Genomic DNA, 21,279 nt, shown 5'->3' on the forward strand with positions numbered 1-21,279 from the left:
TGCATTTGATGGGCACAGGTGGCTGCATTTGACGGGCACAAGTGGCTGCGTTTGACGGGCACAAGTGGCTGCGTTTGATGGGGGAGGTGCAGTATTTTTCAGTTTGTTTGCGCCCCCCAAAAAAATTTTGAGCACCAGCCGCCACTGGTCAGCACAGAGACAGTACAGGGAACTTCACAGGGCTGTTTGTCATCTGTGGATTCTATCCCTTTTGACCTCCCAGCAGCCGTGTGTGTGTGAATCTCTGTACCCTGTAGTGCACCGGATTAGTGCACTTTTTAGGGAGTGAGGTTATTTTTAATTCAAAGCGGAGTTCCAGTCAATTTTTTGTTTATTAGAAGTCAGCAGCTACAAAAAAAGTGCATGTTCTGTCTTTTAATAAAAAGACACTCACCTGTCCCACAATCCAGCGACGTGGCCACCCAAACCCTCCCTTCTCTCCCCCACCTGTCCACAGCGCTGGCAATACTACTGTGGGCATCCGGCTGTGACAGCTTGCAGCTTCACAGCCGGGTGCGCATGTCTCACTGCGCTGTCCTGCATAGCCGGGCAATCTTTTGGGAACTGTGATGTGTCCTAGAAGATTGCAGGGTGGAAGGGCCACCTAGGCGGCCCAAGCGGAAGTGGGAGCTCGTCGGTTATAGTGGTGCATCGTGATGCATCGCGGAATCGAATCGAATCGAATCGTTGACCAGATAATCGTAATCGAATCGAATCGTGAGACCAGTGAAGATGCGCAGCCCTATTGACTAACCCCATAGAATAGTAGGAGGAACAGCCTGCTGCATCCATAGTGGTTGCACTGCCTCACTGGTCACTCTAATTTCACTCATGGACCAAACACCACAGAGGAATATTACTGGCCAAGTTTGCCCTCAACTTGTCTGCTGATAACCAAATAGCCTTGGCTACTGAAGTGAACTCCAACACAGGCCATACCATACTCTTTAATGGTAGTATAAATCTTCATTTCCAAATCTTAATTGCTGTTTCCATGTCTCAGCGAAGGCTATCGCATCATCCGCTGGCAGACTGGCACTTCTGGCTGGTCTGATGAAGATTACTTGGCTTGGCCAACTGCCTCTGCAGTAAGAGTAATGCCGCGTACACACGAGCGGACTTTCTATCCTACTTGGTCCGGCACACTTTCCGACGGACTTTGTCCGCCAGGTGTGCCGGACTTTAAAACGAACGGACTTGCCCACACACGCCGGGATTTTCCGGCGGGCTAAGTCCGCCCGTCTTTCCGACGGACTTTCGCCGGAGTTCCGGCGGACTTTCAGAATGAACGGACTTGCCCACACACGGACAAGTCCGTTCATTTTGAACGTGACTCAGGTGCGACGGGACTAGAAAAGGATGTCAATCTTGCCGCTTTTATCGGCTAGATTGACACCTTGCGAGCCCCGTCGCGGGGCATACCAGGCCCTTAGGTCTGGTATGGATTATAAAGGGGAACCCCGCTACGCCGAAAAAACGGCGTGGGGTCCCCCCTAAAATCCATACCAGACCCCGATCCGAGCACGCAGCCTGGCCGGTCAGGAAAGGGGGTGGGGACGAGCGAGCGCCCCCCCCCCTCCTGAACCGTACCAGGCCGCATGCCCTCAACATGGGGGGTGGGTGCTTTGGGGGAGGGGGGCGCCCTGCGCCCCCCCCCCAAAGCACCTTGTCCCCATGTTGATGAGGACAAGGGCCTCTTCCCGACAACCCTGGCCGTTGGTTGTCGGGGTCTGCGGGCGGGGGCTTATCGGAATCTGGGAGCCCCCTTTAATAAGGGGGCCCCCAGATCCCGGCCCCCCACCCTATGTAAATGAGTATGGGGTACATGGTACCCCTACCCATTTACCTAGGAAAAAAGTGTAAGTAATAAAACACACCACACAGGTTTTTAAAATATTTTATTAAACAGCTCCGGGGGGGGGGGTCTTCTTCCGGCTTCGGGGGTCCCTCCGCTTCATCTTCTCCCGGCGTCCGGTTGGTTCTTCTCCGCTCTCCGGCCTCTTCTCCCGGTGTCGCAGGTCTTCGGCCGGCCCCTCCGCTCTCTTCATGTAGCTCTATTGCGAGCGGAGGTCCGGACTTCTGGGCTTCTTGGCTTCTTGGCTTCTCTTCTCTTCTCTTCCCCCAGATGTTGACACGACGCTCTCTCCGGCTGGACTGGTCTCTGAGGGCTGCGTTGTGACTTATATAGGCGGAGACCCCGCCCCCATATGATGTCACAGTCCCTGGGCATGCTGGGACTGTGACGTTTTAGGGGGCGTGGTCGACCACGCCCCCTAAAACGTCACAGTCCCAGCATGCCCAGGGACTGTGACATCATATGGGGGCGGGGTCTCCGCCTATATAAGTCACAACGCAGCCCTCAGAGACCAGTCCAGCCGGAGAGAGCGTCGTGTCAACATCTGGGGGAAGAGAAGAGAAGAGAAGCCAAGAAGCCAAGAAGCCAAGAAGCCCAGAAGTCCGGACCTCCGCTCGCAATAGAGCTACATGAAGAGAGCGGAGGGGCCGGCCGAAGACCTGCGACACCGGGAGAAGAGGCCGGAGAGCGGAGAAGAACCAACCGGACGCCGGGAGAAGATGAAGCGGAGGGACCCCCGAAGCCGGAAGAAGACCCCCCCCCGGAGCTGTTTAATAAAATATTTTAAAAACCTGTGTGGTGTGTTTTATTACTTACACTTTTTTCCTAGGTAAATGGGTAGGGGTACCATGTACCCCATACTCATTTACATAGGGTGGGGGGCCGGGATCTGGGGGCCCCCTTATTAAAGGGGGCTCCCAGATTCCGATAAGCCCCCGCCCGCAGACCCCGACAACCAACGGCCAGGGTTGTCGGGAAGAGGCCCTTGTCCTCATCAACATGGGGACAAGGTGCTTTGGGGGGGGGGCGCAGGGCGCCCCCCTCCCCCAAAGCACCCACCCCCCATGTTGAGGGCATGCGGCCTGGTACGGTTCAGGAGGGGGGGGGGCGCTCGCTCGTCCCCACCCCCTTTCCTGACCGGCCAGGCTGCGTGCTCGGATCGGGGTCTGGTATGGATTTTAGGGGGACCCCACGCCGTTTTTTCGGCGTAGCGGGGTTCCCCTTTATAATCCATACCAGACCTAAGGGCCTGGTATGCCCTGCGCTCGCCGCAATAGGAAGATTTGTTTTTCCTATTGCAGCGAGCGCGAGATGCAATACCATCCCCTCGTGTCGTATTTGGTCTGTCGGACCAGCCTACACACGAGCGGGCTTTCCGTCGGACCAGCACACACACGAGCGGACTTTCCGCCCGAAACTGAGTCCGACGGAAAGATTTCAAACATGTTTAAAATCTAGGTCCGGCGGGCTTTTGGGAAGAAGTCCGCCGGAAAAGTCCGCCGCCGCCCACACACGGGCGGATTGTCCGGCACACTCTGGTCCGCCGGACCAAGTATGCCGGAAAGTCCGACCGTGTGTACGCGGCATTAGGCTTTACAGAGGAGATATTGCATTCTCTGCTAGCATGAAGATTACTTGGCTTGGCCAACTGCCTCTGAAGTAAGAGTTAGGCTTTACAGAGGAGATCTTGCATTCTCTGCTAGCATGAAGACACATCTGGCCAATCTGTTGAACCCTCTTTGGCCTGCTGTTTTTTGAGGCAGGAGGTACCCTTTAAAGAAACTCAGATGTTTGATTAGCTTAGTACCTGAGCCTTAGGGACTAGAGATCCACCCAGTCAGTTTTCACTTGAATGAACATATCTGCCGTTGTGTTTTACTGCCGCCTGGTGATATGCAACTTGGCATAGCATCTTGGTGGGCACGTCAGCTAACCACACTCCCCATTCTGCCCAGGATGGTCCTTGTTATGATTTCTTTTAGCTTTCCCCTTCTGGCAGCACTCTGAATGTATAGCAGTTTTAGAGCCAAACAGGAGCTGTCACTGTTTGAAGAACAAGTTGCCGCTTTTCATTTGGGGAGTGGTGCTGGTATTAAAGGGCTGGAGAGTTTTACAATCCATACTGTCCATGCACTCTTTTTTTTTTTTTTTATATGAAAGCATACCTACCTGACCCTCACCTTATTGATCATGGCTGGTCTCTGGGTAAGCTTATGGCTCAAGATATGAGCTGCAGGTTTGTGGTCATAATACCTGGAAGTACTGGCTACTTAATACAATATCAGTGGCCATCCACACACCCATTTGCAGACATTGAAGCAGCAAATGGATCTATATGCTGTGAGCAAGGGTTAAACCCTTTGACAGAAGCAATTACAGATAGTAGTGTACTAAACCAATTACTTAAAGCACTATAACCTAAGCAGAACACTACATTTTTTTTTTTACACTTGCATTTAGACATAACAAATAGGTTAATGCATAGCAATCATTAAACACATTGCACCCACAAGCAGACCTTACAATGCATAGCAGCAACACAATGCATAGCAGTGGCATCCATACTGAAGCATCATTGTGTCGTCATAAGCAGCGCAATGAAGTGTTAAATATACCTGGCAGGATCACCTACACTAGGCAACTGCCCCGTAAAAAAAAACAGCAAATCCAAGCATTAGAGCATTGACACAGTGATCCAAAACATGCAAAGCTAGGCATTGCTGAGTTAATAGGAAAAACTCAATTTTGCAGCAAACACCTGATATATCAGTTTATGCATTAATAGTCCTACAGACAAACAAAACCTGTGAGGCAAATGAAACAGACAGAACTATACACAGCAGTTTAACCTACTTTGGCAGCTTGTATATTAACAACATAATGATTCAGACAAACAATGACAGCCCGTAGAAAGATTACCTGTTCTGTGCAACACCCTTCCCTGACTGGCTTTAAGGGGGGGAATGGGAAAGGCTCCATACCAGACAGGTGGCGACCAATCCATTCCCAGGCAGCCGCCTGGAGCTCCCGGCCACTGCTACAGTGGGCTGGAAGTTACCCCAATATCATCTTGCTGCTCCCTGCTGACTGAAAGCCGCGTCCAGCCACAGGAAGCAGACAAGGAGCCATCTTGGAAGGGGGCAGCCCTGACAAAAAAAAAAACTTCCAGCATCTTTGCAAGGGAAACCAACATATCCAAAGCCAAACTAACAAAATGTATGTGTGTGGGGCCACAACTCACCAGGGAGGAGAGACTGGATCAGTCCCAACTAACCACAAGACCGAACTGTTTTACCTGCATCCAGAGATCAATATCCCAGCCCCCCAGTATCTGGACCTGGGGGGGGTCTCCCTCGTATGGAAGTTTTACAACCGAACAGAGGGGCTTCGTCACAGGAAGCAGGCTGAACCTGTACGGCTGGCCAGATGAATCTGGCAAGGTGAGGGCAAAAATAAAAATCTTCATTGATTCAGTTATAACCAGTTGAGCATTTGAGAAAAAAAAAAAAAAGAGAATGCCGCCTAGGGGCGACTTATTTAAATATAGTATGACCAGTCCTGATTGGGCAAGAGGCGGAGCCTATCCCATTCATACATGCTGTCATGCTTTGTGTCAGCAAAACTGTATTACCCAAAGAGGTAAGTGCAGGTGTTAGTTGACCTTTTAATTTTTCTGAAAAGGTGAACTTATATTTTCTTGTTCAGTTAGGAAGCTAAAAACTGTACTTTCACGGCGATTACAAGCTCTTTGAATAATCAACATGTTTGATTTGGGAAGTATATTGGTTTATGTTGTAAAGACCTTTATTTTAAACATTCCCACCCAAGGTATGTCATATGATGTCCTGTACTTTGAGTGGGGATATCTAAATTAACCATAAAAAAAATGTAAGTGCCCCCCGTCCCCGCACGCTTGCACGCAGAAGAGAACGCATACGTACATCATGTCCGCATATGTAAACGACGTTAAAACCACACATGTCAGGTATCACCGCAAACGTTAGAGCGGGAACAAGACCTCCTCTGTAACTCTAAACTGGTAACCAGTAAAACATTTTCAAAGCGCCGCCTATGGAGATTTTTAAGTACCAAAGTTTGGCACTATTCCATGAACGTGCGCAATTTTAAAGCGCGACAGGTTAGGTATCTATTTACTCAGTGTAACACCATCTTTCACAGTATACAAAAAGCGTTTGAAAAATGGCTGCGCAAAGACCGTGTGACATAAAAAGTTTCAACAAACACCATTTTATTCCCTAGGGTCTCTGCTAAATGAAAACATATTTAATGTTTGGGGGTTCTGAGTAATTTTCTAGAAAAAAAAAGATGATTTTTACATGTCAGAGTAAAATGCCTGGGCTGGAAGTGGTTAAGTTGAGCTGCCTTTTTCATTTTTTTTGGCAGCAAGACTTTTCTTTATCGGACCATTCACAATGCCCTGACAACTATCACACATAAAGCCACAGCAGTTTAGTGTGTTGCAGTGGTATGTTCTGGCTGCAGTGCCAGACATGGCGATGTACTATGTGTTTCAGCGCATCACACAGTTCTTTTTTTCACTTTATTTGAATTTTACAAAGTGACACTTCATTTATCTCACTGTACAGCAACATACAATCCTATCGTGTGCTGCAATAAAATGCAGCATATCTGCATTTTATTGCAGCTCAGCTCTGGGATGCTTGGCAGTGTGACACATGGAAAACAATTGTTTTGTGTGTGTCCCAGCGGTGACTGGTGCTCTTGTGAAGTGACCTAAAAAGAGTTGCCTTTTGTTTCAGGGTATACTATTTCTGAGTTTTTACTTACTTGGGAAATATTTTTTTTTTTTTTATTTTGTCTTGATAGGTCCCTTTTTGAGCTGCAAGGCTTTACTTTAAAATAAAGTGGACTTTTTGTTTCAGGAATAGTGTTTTGGGGTTTAGGTCTCTTTTTGGGGTTGAATTTTATGATAGAGCCTTTTTTGTTTAGGGTGCTCAAACTGCAGCATTTACATGTTTTCTGACCATCTGTTTTAAGGCTGCCTTTTTTGCAGAACACCTCTTGATCCTTTCAAAGAAAAAAAAAAACAAAGTGGAAGAAAAAAAAGTGTGCACCCAAAACCCCACCATAAATCACATTTATCACATCCCCCTATCCCCAAAGATATAATGAGTTGAGCCTCGTACACACGATCGGATTGTGGGCCAACAGAGCATCAGACTTTTGTCCGAAGAGCATCTGCTGGGAACTTGTCTTGCATACAAACGGTACACACCCTTTTGGCACCTTCTGCTAATGTCGTGTTTGGTGAGCATTGATTCCAAGCATGCGTGTTTGTACTTTGGAATTGTGTGACGGACTTGTGTACACACACGATCCGAAAATCTGACAACAGACCGTTGTCCGCCAAAAATTTACTAGCCTGCCATCCAACATTTGTTGGCAGAAAGTTGGACAGTTGTCTGAAGGAGTGTACTAACGGTTGGATTTTAGGCAGTCTGTTATCACAATTCCCTGCCGAAAATCCAATCGTGTATATGAAGCTTTAGGCATACATGCGTTAGACCAAATATCCTTGACAACCCTGAACCTTGATGTCCTGCAGGTGGCCTATTTTCCACTGCTGCATTATCTGTGGTCTCTTCATTATTTTAAAACCCCCTACTTGTGCTTTTTGAAACTGTACATCCTATTTTCTACTGCTGCATCTGCAGGCCAGAGTTTGGAGAGGAGAAAAGTAAGAGAGAGGCAGAACATCAGCAGGGGGGTGATTTTGTCCAGGAGCGCCTCGCAGGAGACTGCAGGGAGCAGCTATCTTATTACACCCAACGGCACTGCCCCGCAGTTACAGGTCACTGCTATTCAGTGGCAGCCAGTCCATATGTGGCGCCACCCCCCTAATCCATGCAGGATGCATGGATTCCAATGGGATTTTTTTTTTTTTTTTTGAGGCTGAGCCCACCCAGTTGTGTGCCAATAGCGAATTAATAATTGTCTTCCTAAATCTCCGCCCAGGCAATCAGGAAGCGAGTCCTAAGACCTGTCACCTGATTGGTCGAGAGGAGAAGCGATCCTATTGGCTGCTGAGGAGGAGACACGGAATCCGCCGAAGCCAAGGAGGTGGAGGAGATGTAGGGTGAAGCCACCACCTGGAGGAAGTGCTGCCTGAGACCTAGATGGGGGTGGCGGTGGGCGGATTGTTTTCCGCCCCTCCCAAAAAAATACCACCAGCCGCCACTGCTACTATCCACAAGACTGCTTGACACAGTACAGCAGTCTGGGTCTTTTTTTTACACATCTTCTGCTGACAGCAGCATTGTGGTCTTGGTAAAATTAACAATTTGGGTACTACACACATGGGGAAACACATGAATCTGCATCACAGCTGATCCCATTCTAGTTGGTGGAGTCAGCCCTGTAATGGTTGCGCGGATTGAGCCCATGAAATGCTGTGACATCCATTTTGTTTAGGTCTCAGCCATGTTTGTCCCTAAGGCTCCATTCACACTAGCGCGTTTTTTGATGCATTTTGCAGAAATGCATGGGAATTTTCTAACATGGGTTCCTATGGAACATGTTCACATCAATGCCTTTTTGTTTCTCTGCATTTTTGGAAAGGGTCGGGGACTTTTTTTCATGCAAAAAGCAGCGTTTTGCATGTAATGGATTTCAATGGACAAGCATCAAAAACGCAAGTGCACCGTTTTTGCAGCGTTTTTGCATCGTTTTTGATGCGTTTTTGCCGTTTTTTTTTTTTTTTTTTTTAATTTTTAAAAAATTTTTTTTTTTAGACTGTAAAAAAAAAAACCTCCAAAAACGCTCAAAAGCAACATGCATAGGTGTGAATCGAGCCTAAGAGCCCAATGATCTTACCTCCTCCTCCAATTCATCAAATCTATAGACTTAACGTTAACACTTCAAAAGAGTGTGTTATTTCAACTTCTGGACAGCAGACACCAGCACACAGGCCTTTGCAGAGCTGTAAACAACTGAGTTCTGGCAGCATGTCTAGTTTATTTTATTTTATTTTTATTTATTAGTGGTTTCTGCTGACCAGACCTATCGAAAAACTATGATCAAATCCTTTAGTTCTGTCACCCATGGTTTGTAGGGCAATTAAAGCACTAGGAACACATAGCAGCGTGCCATAAAACATCTACCCAGAAAGCAGTCAGATGTGGGGCGACCTCTCCGAGACCTCTGCCCAATTCACAACTTAACAAAATTCACACACAATTCATAAAATCAAACAGGACCAAGACACATTAAACCCTTGTGTTTTTAACCCTAATGCACCCTTATGCATTAAAGGAGAAAAAATTTCTGTCACTGACCAGCCCCCCCCCCCATTTTACTCACCTGAGCCCAGTTGTTTCCTCGGCGGAGACGCGCTCTAACTCTCTGTCTGGGGTTCTCCGCTCTTGACTGGATAGATTGATAGCAGCACAGCCATTGGCTCCCGCTGCTGTCAATCAAATCCAATGACGTGGGCGCCGATGCTGAGTCTGGCATTCTGTGTATGGATGCAAATGCTGGACTCGGGAACGTACCCGTACAGTAACCCCCAGGGAGAGCTCTTCTCCTAGGGGGTTTACTGATGTGAGGAGGAGCCGCAAGCGCCATTGGAGGACCCTAGAAGATGATGATCAGTGCCACACTGTGCCTGTGCAAAACGAACTGCACAGTGGAGGTATGTTATTTAAAAAAAAAAAAAACAAAAAAAAAAATGGTTTACAACCCCATTAAGTACAGTGGCTTGCGAAAGTATTCGGCCCCCTTGAACTTTTCAACCTTTTGCCACATTTCAGGCTTCAAACAAAGATATAAAATTTTTATTTTTTGTGAAGAATCACCAACAAGTGGGACACAATTGTGAAGTGGAACGAAATATTTTGGATTTTTGAAACTTTTTTAACTAATAAAAAAATGAAAAGTGGGGCGTGCAAAATTATTCGGCCCCCTTGCGTTAATACTTTGTAGAGCCACCTTTTGCTGCGATTACAGCTGCAAGTCGCTTGGGGTATGTCTCTATCAGTTTTGCACATCGAGAGACTGAAATTCTTGCCCATTCTTCCTTGCAAAACAGCTCGAGCTCAGTGAGGTTGGATGGAGAGCGTTTGTGAACAGCAGTTTTCAGCTCTTTCCACAGATTCTCGATTGGATTCAGGTCTGGACTTTGACTTGGCCATTCTAACACCTGGATATGTTTATTTGTGAACCATTCCTTTGTAGATTTTGCTGTATGTTTGGGATCATTGTCTTGTTGGAAGATAAATCTCTGTCCCAGTTTCAGGTCTTTTGCAGACTCCAACAGGTTTTCATCCTGTATTTGGCTGCATCCATCTTCCCCTCAATTTTAACCATCTTCCCTGTCCCTGCTGAAGAAAAGCAGGCCCAAACCATGATGCTGCCACCACCATGTTTGACAGTGGGGATGGTGTGTTGAGTGTGATGAGCTGTGTTGCTTTTACGCCAAACATATCGTTTTGCATTGTGGCCAAAAAGTTCGATTTTGGTTTAATCGGACCAGAGCACCTTCTTCCACATGTTTGGTGCGTCTCCCAGGTGGCTTGTGGCAAACTTTTGACGAGACTTTTTATGGATATCTTTGAGAAATGGCTTTCTTCTTGCCACTCTTCCATAAAGGCCAGATTTGTGCAGTGTACGACTGATTGTTGTCCTATGGACAGACTCTCCCACCTCAGCTGTAGTTCTCTGCAGTTCATCCAGAGTGATCATGGGCCTCTTGGCTGCATCTCTGATCAGTCTTCTTGTCTGAGCAGAAAGTTTAGAGGGACAGCCAGGTCTTGGTAGATTTGCAGTAGTCTGATACGCCTTCCATTTCAAAATGATCGCTTGCACAGTGCTCCTTGGGATGTTTAAAGCTTGGGAAATCTTTTTGTATCCAAATCCGGCTTTAAACTTCTCCACAACAGTATTACGGACCTGCCTGGTGTGTTCCTTGGTCTTCATGGTGCTCTCTGCGCTTTCAACAGAACCCTGAGACTATCACAGAGCAGGTGCATTTATACAGAGACTTGATTACACACAGGTGGATTCTATTTATCACCATCAGTCATTTAGGACAACATTGGATCATTCAGAGATCCTCGCTGAACTTCTGGAGTGAGTTTGCTGCACTGAAAGTAAAGGGGCCGAATAATTTTGCACGCACCACTTTTCAGTTTTTTAATTGTTAAAAAAGTTTAAAATATCCAATAGATTTCGTTCCACTTCACAATTGTGTCCCACTTGTTGGTGATTCTTCACAAAAAATTTTAATTTTATATCTTTATGTTTGAAGCCTGAAATGTGGCAAAAGGTTGAAAAGTTCAAGGGGGCCGAATACTTTCGCAAGCCACTGTATATATTTGAATGGGGAATATCATACCGAGCAAATCAAGGTCATACATAACTATGCTAGAGCATACAGAAGGGGATGATAGCAGTCTCCTACCTCCTGGGTGACAGGCCCATCTGCTATACTCTTTTTGGCATCACTGGACATAAAATGTAATGCTGAACAATAATCTATCGATTTCTAGAATGCAACCAGCACATATTGGAAGATATTAATATTAGTGTAAAACTGTGTGCAAGGGAGGGCCATGATACAGTCAAATACAATGGGCACTGCTCAGACGCTTAATTGGTCAGATGGCCTCTATCAAAACTCCCAGAGAAAAGGGAGATGCCAGGACAGTTTGACAGTTCTCATGTACCATCAACCAGGAAACATCTGTCAAGTTATGAGAGCCATGAACACCTTGCTCATTGACTGAACTCTGCTGAAACTGGGACATTGCAAGTATTCTTCCTTTTCAACTCTTTATTTCTGTTTTATTGTCTCCTCATAACACCCTTTTTCTGTAAATATTTTATTTGCACCATTTTTGACCTTTCATTATTAAACCCAAATTTTGAATAGTGTTAACATGGTCTCTATGCAAACTAAAAAAGAATCAGTCTCTTGAAGAGCGCTACTGTATAGTACAAATCTCTGACCATACCAGTCTGTGGTGATAGTGTGTGTTAGACATTTATTCCAAAATCATACTTGGTTTTGCTAAGATTGTGAGTTTCCTCCTCTGTCAAAAGTTGGTGGTGGTAGCATAAAGGGTTAATTGCTTAATTAACGTAGCCCAGTGACAATCACTCTCAGGCTGCTGGCACCTAGATTGGGTCTCGCAAGCTGGAAAATCTTTGTGCAGGGTGCTGTAGAGTGTGGCATTGTTAGGCAAGTGACAGCATGTTGTGAGATTGGCAAGTCCTTTGTCACGAGTTGGTGCGAAGGGCAGGGATCTGATATCTGCTTTAGTCACAAGTCCCTTTCAGTTTTTCCAACTACAACATACAGACTTGGCTGCTGACAGTTACAGGCATATGCTTGCAGACTACTTGGGTTCTAGGGCTGTTGCACACACTCTTCGAGGTGTGGAGTCCATGCACTATTGGCTTTCCAGGCTGGACCACTGATCAGAACTTGCACAGTACACACTGGAGCTTTCCATTTGCCCTCTAATCAGTGTGCTGTCTGAGAGGGCCTTCAGTGCAGCAGGCACTTGTTACAGAAACAAATACAGCTGTCCCCGGACACCATGGATCAGCTTCTATAAAAATGAAAATGTCCTGCATCAACAAAGATCACAAAACCAATGCAGCTGATGCCACCTGCCAAATGTTTCTTGCAACCCCCCCACCACAAAAAAAAAAAAAAAAAAAAAATCTATCATTATCAGCTCTCATCACCTCTGCTGGTCTGACACCATTACCAGTTCCTGATACCTCTGCTGACCTACCACCATTACCAGCTCCAGCCACCTTTCCTGGACTGCCACCATTACCAGCTCCTGCCACATCTGCTGGACCGCCACCATTACCAGCTCGTCACCTCTTCTGACCTGCTACCATTAGGCGCTTCTGCAATGTCTGCTGGCCTGTCACCATTACCAGTCCCTGTCACCATTTCTGGACTGCCACCATTACCAGCTTATGCCACCCCTCATGGACTACCACCATAACCAACTCTTGCCACCTCTGCTGGCCTACAACCATTACTATTCTTAATGCAACCATTACCAGTCCCTGCCACCATTAAGATGTCCTAGAACTTCTGCGGGCCTGCCACCATTACCAGCTCCTGTCACCATTTCTGGACTCCCACCATTACCAGCTCCTGCCACCCCTTAATGGATTACCACTATTACTAACTCTTGCCACTTCTGCTGGCCTGCCACCATTACCATCCCCTGCCAACTCTGCTGGCCTGTCACTATTAGGATGTCCTGCAACTTCTGCTGGACTGGCACCATTATAGCAGCTCCTTCCACCTCTGCTGATCAGCCATTACAAGTTCCTACCAGCTCTGATGAACTACCACTATTACCTACTTCCACTTCTATTGGCCTGCTACCATTACCAACTCCTGCCATCTTTGCCAGCTCCTGCCACTATTACTGGCTCCTGCCACCTCTGCTATACTGCCACCATAACCAGGTCTTGCCACCTCTTCTGGTTTGCTACTATTACAATTGCCTGCCACCTCTGCTGGACTGTCAGCACTATTGGCTTCTACCACCATTACCAGCTCCTGCCATGTCTGCTGGACAGCCACCATTACCAGATTCTCCTACCTTTAATTGATAGCTAGCACCTGCTATCTTAGCTGGCCTGCCACCATCACCAGCTGCTGGTCACAAACTATACTATGAAACTTTTCTATAACTGGCTAGTTGATATAAAGTTCAGGACTATAGTTTTACTTTTTATGAGTACAGTTTACTTTTAGATTTTGGATTTAGGTTTGCAATATTCAGAGTTTATGAAGGGTTCAACAAAGCACCCACAACCTGAACCACCCCAGAGACAAAATGCTCACCCCTACGGACTACAAACTGGGAAGAAAACATTATTATATATACTGTATATATAGACATGAAATTGCACACCATTGATACTTTTTTGGAAGTTATCAAACAAAAGGCAATAAATATGAAAGAACAGAGATTAAGACAAAATAATCATGTGGAAGCAGCCTAAACAACTTCTTGTACAATGTATTTAATAAAATAAATACAATACACAGTGATGGTAAAGTCTTCATGCCTTCTTATATTACAGTTATAACTTAATCACACCACTCATTTTTACAAGAATCATCTTTTAAAATATTCCTTTTAGTTCATAACATAGACAACTTTTAAGTTCTCCATATGCAAAGATAAACATATATCCATCCACAATGTATTTTGTATTTAAATTTATTTTTCAAAGACCATTTCAATGTACAGACCACAAACCAGTATTGCGCTTTGTCTTCAAAAGAATTGTTCCCCCTTTACAAGACAGCTGGAAAGTTAACATTTGTACACGCCCTCTTAAAATTCTTATATACTTAATTTATTCTGTAGTCTTTATTCTGTCTTTTACAGAGGTTTTCCCAAAACAAGTTTACACAGGAGGGGGTTTTTGTCAGGGCAAAAACATGGAGGCTGCTGCTTTTAAAAGCAGGAAGAAACCTTAAGTGAATGACGTTTTGTTTGCCAAGCCACTGTGTATCAAACCATTGTCAAAGGCTTTTGTTTTAGAAAATACTGTATTCTTTTTTACATCATAGTGCTGCAGATCCCCTTCAAAGTCTTTGCAGCTGCTTCTTACATGCACTTGAAAAGGCGGATAATGTCTGTGCATTGTGCACGAGCACAGCTGTTTATAGTTTCCATTGGAATCCCTTGAGATAGTAACAATGCTGGAGAGCAACTGAGAGACAGGGAAAAAGGGTTGTTACCCTATAGCAGGGAGTGATTGAACAAGGACTTTCTTGGCAGGAATATAATAAGGTTAATTTACTAAAGGTAAACAGATTGTGCACTTTGCAAGTGCAGTTGCACTCATTTTACCCAGAGCTTAGTAAATGTCATAAAGCTCTGCCGATTCCCATCATCCAATCATGTGCAAGCGAAAAAATTTTTTCTTTTTTTTCCTTGCACCTGATAAGGTATTCTTTACAAAGTGAAGCTTTACCACATTGATATTTACAAAAAAAATAAATAAATGGAGCGCACAAAATACTGTGCAGCTCTGCATAGAAAGTCAGCTTTCAGATTTTATTGTCAAAGCTTAACTGGACACGCTGAAGTTAGAAGCAGATTGGCTACCATGCACAGCTGCACCAGGTTCTTAATTCTTGACATCGGCTATTTCATTAAAAAAAAAAAAAAAAAAAAAATGTCCGACATTCAGCCCATGTGTATACCACTCCCGATCAGAGCTCTCTGCCAATAGCAAAACACAACAGCTCAGAGGGGGAGATCGCTGTACTAACTTTGCATAGTACAGCGGCTTCGATCAGAGTGGACAATTTTTTTTTTTAGTGTACCAAGCTCTAGTTTTAGTAAGTCTCCCCCAGTTGAAGCTGGAGATAGCCAAGTACTAGTTTTTTCAGGAGGTTAAGAACAGCCCCATGTTCCTCACATAGCAGGTTTACCTATAGTGATTTACGGCTCTTGGTGTTATCTATGAGAAATTAGAGGGCTGGGTGAAGTTTGAACTTGGTCCTAACACCAGCATGCAACTGTAAAAACCCATATAATTGAACAGAATTATGGGGCACCACCTCCACCAATAACCTCTGTCTCAGTGCAACAGCCATACACAAGTAGAATTTCATTTCAAAAGTTTAGTTTTAATTTTTTTTTTTTTTTTGATCTTCAAATCATTGGTGGGGTCAAATCAACATTTATTTTCAACTGCAGCGATGAGAAAATTTGAAGGAGCAGGGTGGAAATTTTTTCCTCAAATTTCTAACAGCAAATGTGGTTTTGAAGTAGCGGTCGACTGATATATCGGCCGATATTTGGCGTTTTTTAATTAATCGATATCGGCCGATTGTGCTGATAAAAAAGGCCGATCATAACTTCAGCGCGACTTGCAAATGACTTCTGTAATAGAAGTCAATGCAAGTTTCCTGAAGTCTTTGGTGGAGTGACTTCTCTCCTCTCTGGGCAGCTTGCCAAGTCTGATAAAAGAAGCTAAAAAGATACAATGTTTCTACTTATCAATGAACTGAACTCTGTGTGTAGAAGTTCTCAGTTTAACCATTTAAAGACTAAATCTTTTCTGACATTTGTTGCTTACAAATAAAAATCCTGTATTTTCTGCTAGAAAATCACTTAGAACCCCCAAAAATTATATATATATTTTTAGCAGAGACCCTAGGGAATAAAATAGCGGTTGCTGCAATATTTTATGTCACACAGTATTTGCGCAGCAGTCTTTTCAACGCAATTTATTTGGAAAAAAATACACTAATGAATTAAAAAAAAAAAAAAAACTAAGCCGTAAAGTTAGCTCATTTTTTTTTTCATCCAAAAGTTTTGATTACCTGTTTTTGTGTATTTAACATTTAAGATATAGTTTTTAAAAAAATCTAAATTATACATACAAGTGAATTGATTGGAGGTTTGTTTTGTTTAATAAATGTAAGAAATTTTCTATATCACTTATTACTTAAGGTTGCTTTCACACTGGAGCAGGCAGGCGTTGACGGTAAAACGCTGCTAGTTTTAGCGGCGCTTTACCGTCATTTTAGAAGCGCTATTCGGCTGCTACGGGGGCACTTATAACCCAGCTAGTGCCTGAGGAAGGGGTTAAATATGCCCGTGAAGCGCCGCTGCCGAATCGCTTTGCAGTGGATTCGGCAGCGGTGTCCATTCATTTCAATGGGCAGGAGTGGTGGAGGAGCGGTACACACCGCTCCAAAGATGCTGCTTGCAGGACTTTAACATCCTGCCAGCACATTGCCTCAGTGTGAAGGCACTCTGGCTTTCACACTGAGACTGCAGGGGAGCCGTTTTGCACGCACTTTACAGGCGCTATGGTTAGCCCAAAAGTGCCTGAAAAATGCCCCATTGTAAAAGGGGTCTAACTGTTAGATTTTATGACATGAAGAGAAAAAAAAAAAAAAAAAAAATTGGCTTAACGTATCGGCCCCCCCAAAAAGTGGCAGCATATATCGGCCGCCGCGATTTCTAAATATCGGCATCGGCCAGAGAAAAACCCATATCGGTCGACCTCTATTTTGAAGGAAAGTCCATTTCACTCTAAAATTTAATGTTAAAAGTACTTTCAAACGAGATTCACAAAGTCATTAAATTCACTAATGAGGACATTCGAACAAATGTTTATTCTAAAAGCTACAAGTATATGGCCCGCATCTGATGAAAAAGAGCATATCCCAACTACTAAATAGTACTGAGGCAGTGCAGTGACTTGCCTCAATACAACATTGTTACTTCAAATTAATATATGGATTAAATTGTAGAATAGCACTTGCATCAAAGGAATATCACAAAAGGAGTTTGCGTCAGTAGCACATCCATTCAAAACTAAATACACGTTGGAGTCATTTTTGGGGGGGCAATTCTTCTGCCATCATCTTTTATCTCTCTTGGATTTTGATGGGAAGATATTTCCCCTTATGCCGCATACACACAAGCAGAATTTCCGTCGGAAAAACCATCCAAGATTTTTCTGAAATTCTGCTCAAGCTTGGCTTGCATACACACAGTCACACGAAAGTTCGCTGAACTTTCGACTGTCAGGAACGCGGTGACATACAACACTACGACGAGCCAAGAAAATTAAGTTCAATGCTTCCGAGCATGCGTAGGAATTTTGCACGTCGGAATTGGTACAGGCGATCGGAATTTCAGATTGGAACTTTTTCCGACCGAAAAATTGAGAACATGCTCTCAATCTTTTGCCGGCTGGAATTCCACCAGCAAAAGTCCGATTGAGCAGACACACGATCGCATTTTCAGACCAAAAGCTCTCATCGAACTTTTGCTGGCGGAATTTCTGCTCGTGTGTATGGGGCATAAGCCTCCTTTTCTCCTGCACTGAAGCCATGACAATGGTTTTTACACTCTCCATAATGGGGTTCTTGTGAGAGCTTGTGATACCATCACCTGGTTTAGAAACATTTGTCACATAGCTCCATAGAAGAATTCCGATGTAGAGATCTTACTGAGGTCACCCAGCAATATGTAAAACTTCAGTTCGTTTGTATACATCAGTTTGTATCCCCCCAACTAAAATGATCAGTTTCATATGGGCTTGGTCTTTAAAAAAGGCAGATGGGATTTAGTTTATGAAAATTCACACCTGCTCTCTGCACTTTGAGATATACACACATATACATATATTATATATATATATATATATATATATATATATATATATATATATATATATATATATATAATATATAGAACAGCTTTAGGTTAAAAAAAAATATCAGGGAAAAAAGGGAACATAATACGCTTAGTATATGTTACAGGTGGTTAAGCATGCAACAAATCCTTAAAGCACATAACTCATTTTATTAATTCTGTTTTTCAGGCTTTAAGCACCAAAACAAGTAAAAAGTAGTGCATATGTGCTTTGAACTTTTGAGGATGATTGCTCCACAGTACTTGCAGCTAGAGATCAGGGAGGGCCTGTTTAAAAACTTGTTTCCTACTTGTTGAGGATATATAAATATTTGAATGCCCATAGCCTTAATACAGTCACATGGAACCTTAATTTGTTTTTACAAAGATGGGAAGAATTAAATCACCATTTTTTATTTGTTTTGCTGATTGTAGTATGTACATGAGGGTGGGTATATTCCAGAATGATCTTCCCCTTTCCCTGGTGACAATGACTACGATTCCTGCAATAAGGACAGGGGGTTAGCACTTGTGGAAGCATCTCTCAGGATCTTTTCTTTTCTGTACCAACAGAGGAAAAATGCTGGTGTACACAATCCCTGATCTATGAGTAAAGCATTCCTGCATTTCTTTAAAAGGAGTCCTTAAGTGTGAGAATACGAACTTGGACAGATACCTTTTTATCAAGATTAACATTACTATATCATACAAAAATAAAACGAATAGAAGCTCACATAAACATTTGTTGCAATGCATGAAACATGGCATTCAGTAGGAAATAAGGGTTTCTTGAGACAATAAAGATCTTCTACATAGGAAATGTTAAAGGAAATCTGTAGCCAGGCTATGGACATACAATATTGAAATATTATATCACACAGTAAATGATCTTTAAGGCTAGGTTCATACCTGTGTGTGTGTTTTTCGCATGTTTGCAAGTGCATTTTCAAGCTTTTGTATTTCTTTTTTTAGGAAGAGGAGATTGCAAGTATAAAACCCTACCAAAAAACACATACATGCATTTTTCATGCTCTTTCACTGACGTCTATGGAGCCAAAAACCCACCGCCTGCGCATTTTCAAAAAATGTACTGCAGGAAAATGTATAGATGTAAATGGGGCTAGAAGAAATAATGCTAAATGGATTGTGGGGTGACAAAAAACCTTCTCCAAGATCACAGAGGTACCGAAATAACTCTTTTACCCCTTGCTTTCTCCAACATTGGGAAGTTGGAAGATTGCCAAGTAACTGGTGCTGTAAGCTGCTCAGAAGTGACTTCCAGCATCCAGAGTTCTCTGTTGGGATCTTTGATTAATTACTCCACAGCACCTGCAGCTTCAGGGCAATGAGGACCTGTTTTAAAGTGCATTTAGTGCTGGTTAAGAATATATAAATATGAATGCTAATAGTCTGGCCACAGGTTCACTTTAAAGCTATTCAGTAGTATAAGAATTTCCTCAATGAATGTCAATTAGGCCCTTTCACACTTGCGTAACCTCAAAGTCTCGCAATTTTAAGGCATGTCTGTGTAAACTTGAGGTCTATGGACCTCAACTCGCATCAAAGTCAGACCAAAGTAGTACAGGGACTACTTTGAAGTCACAGAGATATGAATGGTTATCATTGGGAATCATGGGTTATGACTTGTCATGCGACTGATGTTCAAAGTCGCACAAATGTGAAAGGGGCCTAATGAGCATCTTTAAGAGTCAATATTTTGGATCAAAAGGACAAACCATCTGTTAGTATCTGAGTGTCTTGAGTATACAGTACCATTAATACACAAGCATTAACCTTTTTTCACCTTTCCTTCATTTTAACATCCAGGATAAAGAACTGTGAGGTCATAACATTGTGATCATTGGTCCATGTACTGTAAGCAATGGTACATATACAAGTACAGAGTCTATGTGGCCCATTCATTAAAAAGGTAATTAAATGGGCCAAAGGACATTCACACAGATGGGTTGTTTTTGTCATTCAGCCTGTGGGCTTAAAAAACAAAAGAAAAAAAAAACCACACCATTCCTTCATCCACACAAGTAAGTTGAGTGGAGAGTCTCCCCCCCCCCCCCCCCCCGAGACATTTGGGTTGATTTACTAAGGGCAAATAGACTGCACTTCATGAGTGCAGTTGCTCAAGAACTTAATAAAATGAGGAAAATCTGTTGACTTTCATCATCCAATCATGTGCAAAAAAATTTATTTTTTTCCCCCCGTTGCATGCGATTGGATATTCTTTATAAAGTGAAGCTTTACCTTATTTACCAAGCTCTGGAGCAACTGCACTTTCAAAGTTTATTTGCCTTTAGTAAATCAACCTCAATGTATTCTGGCAGCAGCTGCTGATTGACAAAAGTTTCCAGACATTCCTGGTTGGCAGAAGTTGATCTAACAATCGACTTCTGTCTAATAGGGACAGCCACAATTTCAGATGGTTCCTGCCGAAGTCTCAGCTTTCTGAGCCACCCTGGGCTCCAAAGGTCTGCAGGAAAATCTATATATCCAACCTCTTACATAGTTCTTGTTGAATATTGTAAGCAGTTAAATGCTACAAGAATGTTTCAATGCAGCATTCCAAATTTTAGAACGTTTGAATAACTGAACTAAAATCATCCCATTTAATAAAAATCTCCACAAAAATTGCCTATACCTTCAATTAGAAATCAGCTCACTGTGAGTGAAGGTCAGCTGTGATAGCTCTGTGCACACACTGTAAGAAAGGCCTACCTACCAGTTGCTTTACCACCCCAATTCAATTTGGTAAAAGCTGTATTGTCAAGCTTGGCCCTTTTTTTTTTTTTTAACAGAATTTGTACTACCATTCTTTTCTTTCTTTATCCAAACCAGCGCTAGGCAGCCAGCTGGAATACGATTGGTAACTACAGCAACATCACTGCTTACATTCTCATCAGCTACTATGCATCAGTCCTGCAACAATCAGATAGAAAGGATAATTTAAGTGGCTAAAGACTAAAATCTTTCCCATTAAGTGGCTGCCACAAGTACCAAGATTCAAAAACGTACCTATCAGCACCTTAAATAAAAATATGGGATATGTGAGGCTGCACACATCCCAGTGTCACCGGTTACGTTGTCATGTTTGGATAAATCATGCCCACTGTATCAAGGGCCTTGCACTTTCCAGGGTCCAAAGATTTGGGCTTCCTCAACAAACCAGGAACATGGCACAAGTATCGTCTTCGATTTTAAATGCAAGCCCACCCAAAG

Source organism: Aquarana catesbeiana, linkage group LG06, assembly GCF_042186555.1.
Source record: "Aquarana catesbeiana isolate 2022-GZ linkage group LG06, ASM4218655v1, whole genome shotgun sequence".
NCBI classification, from domain to species: domain Eukaryota; kingdom Metazoa; phylum Chordata; class Amphibia; order Anura; family Ranidae; genus Aquarana; species Aquarana catesbeiana.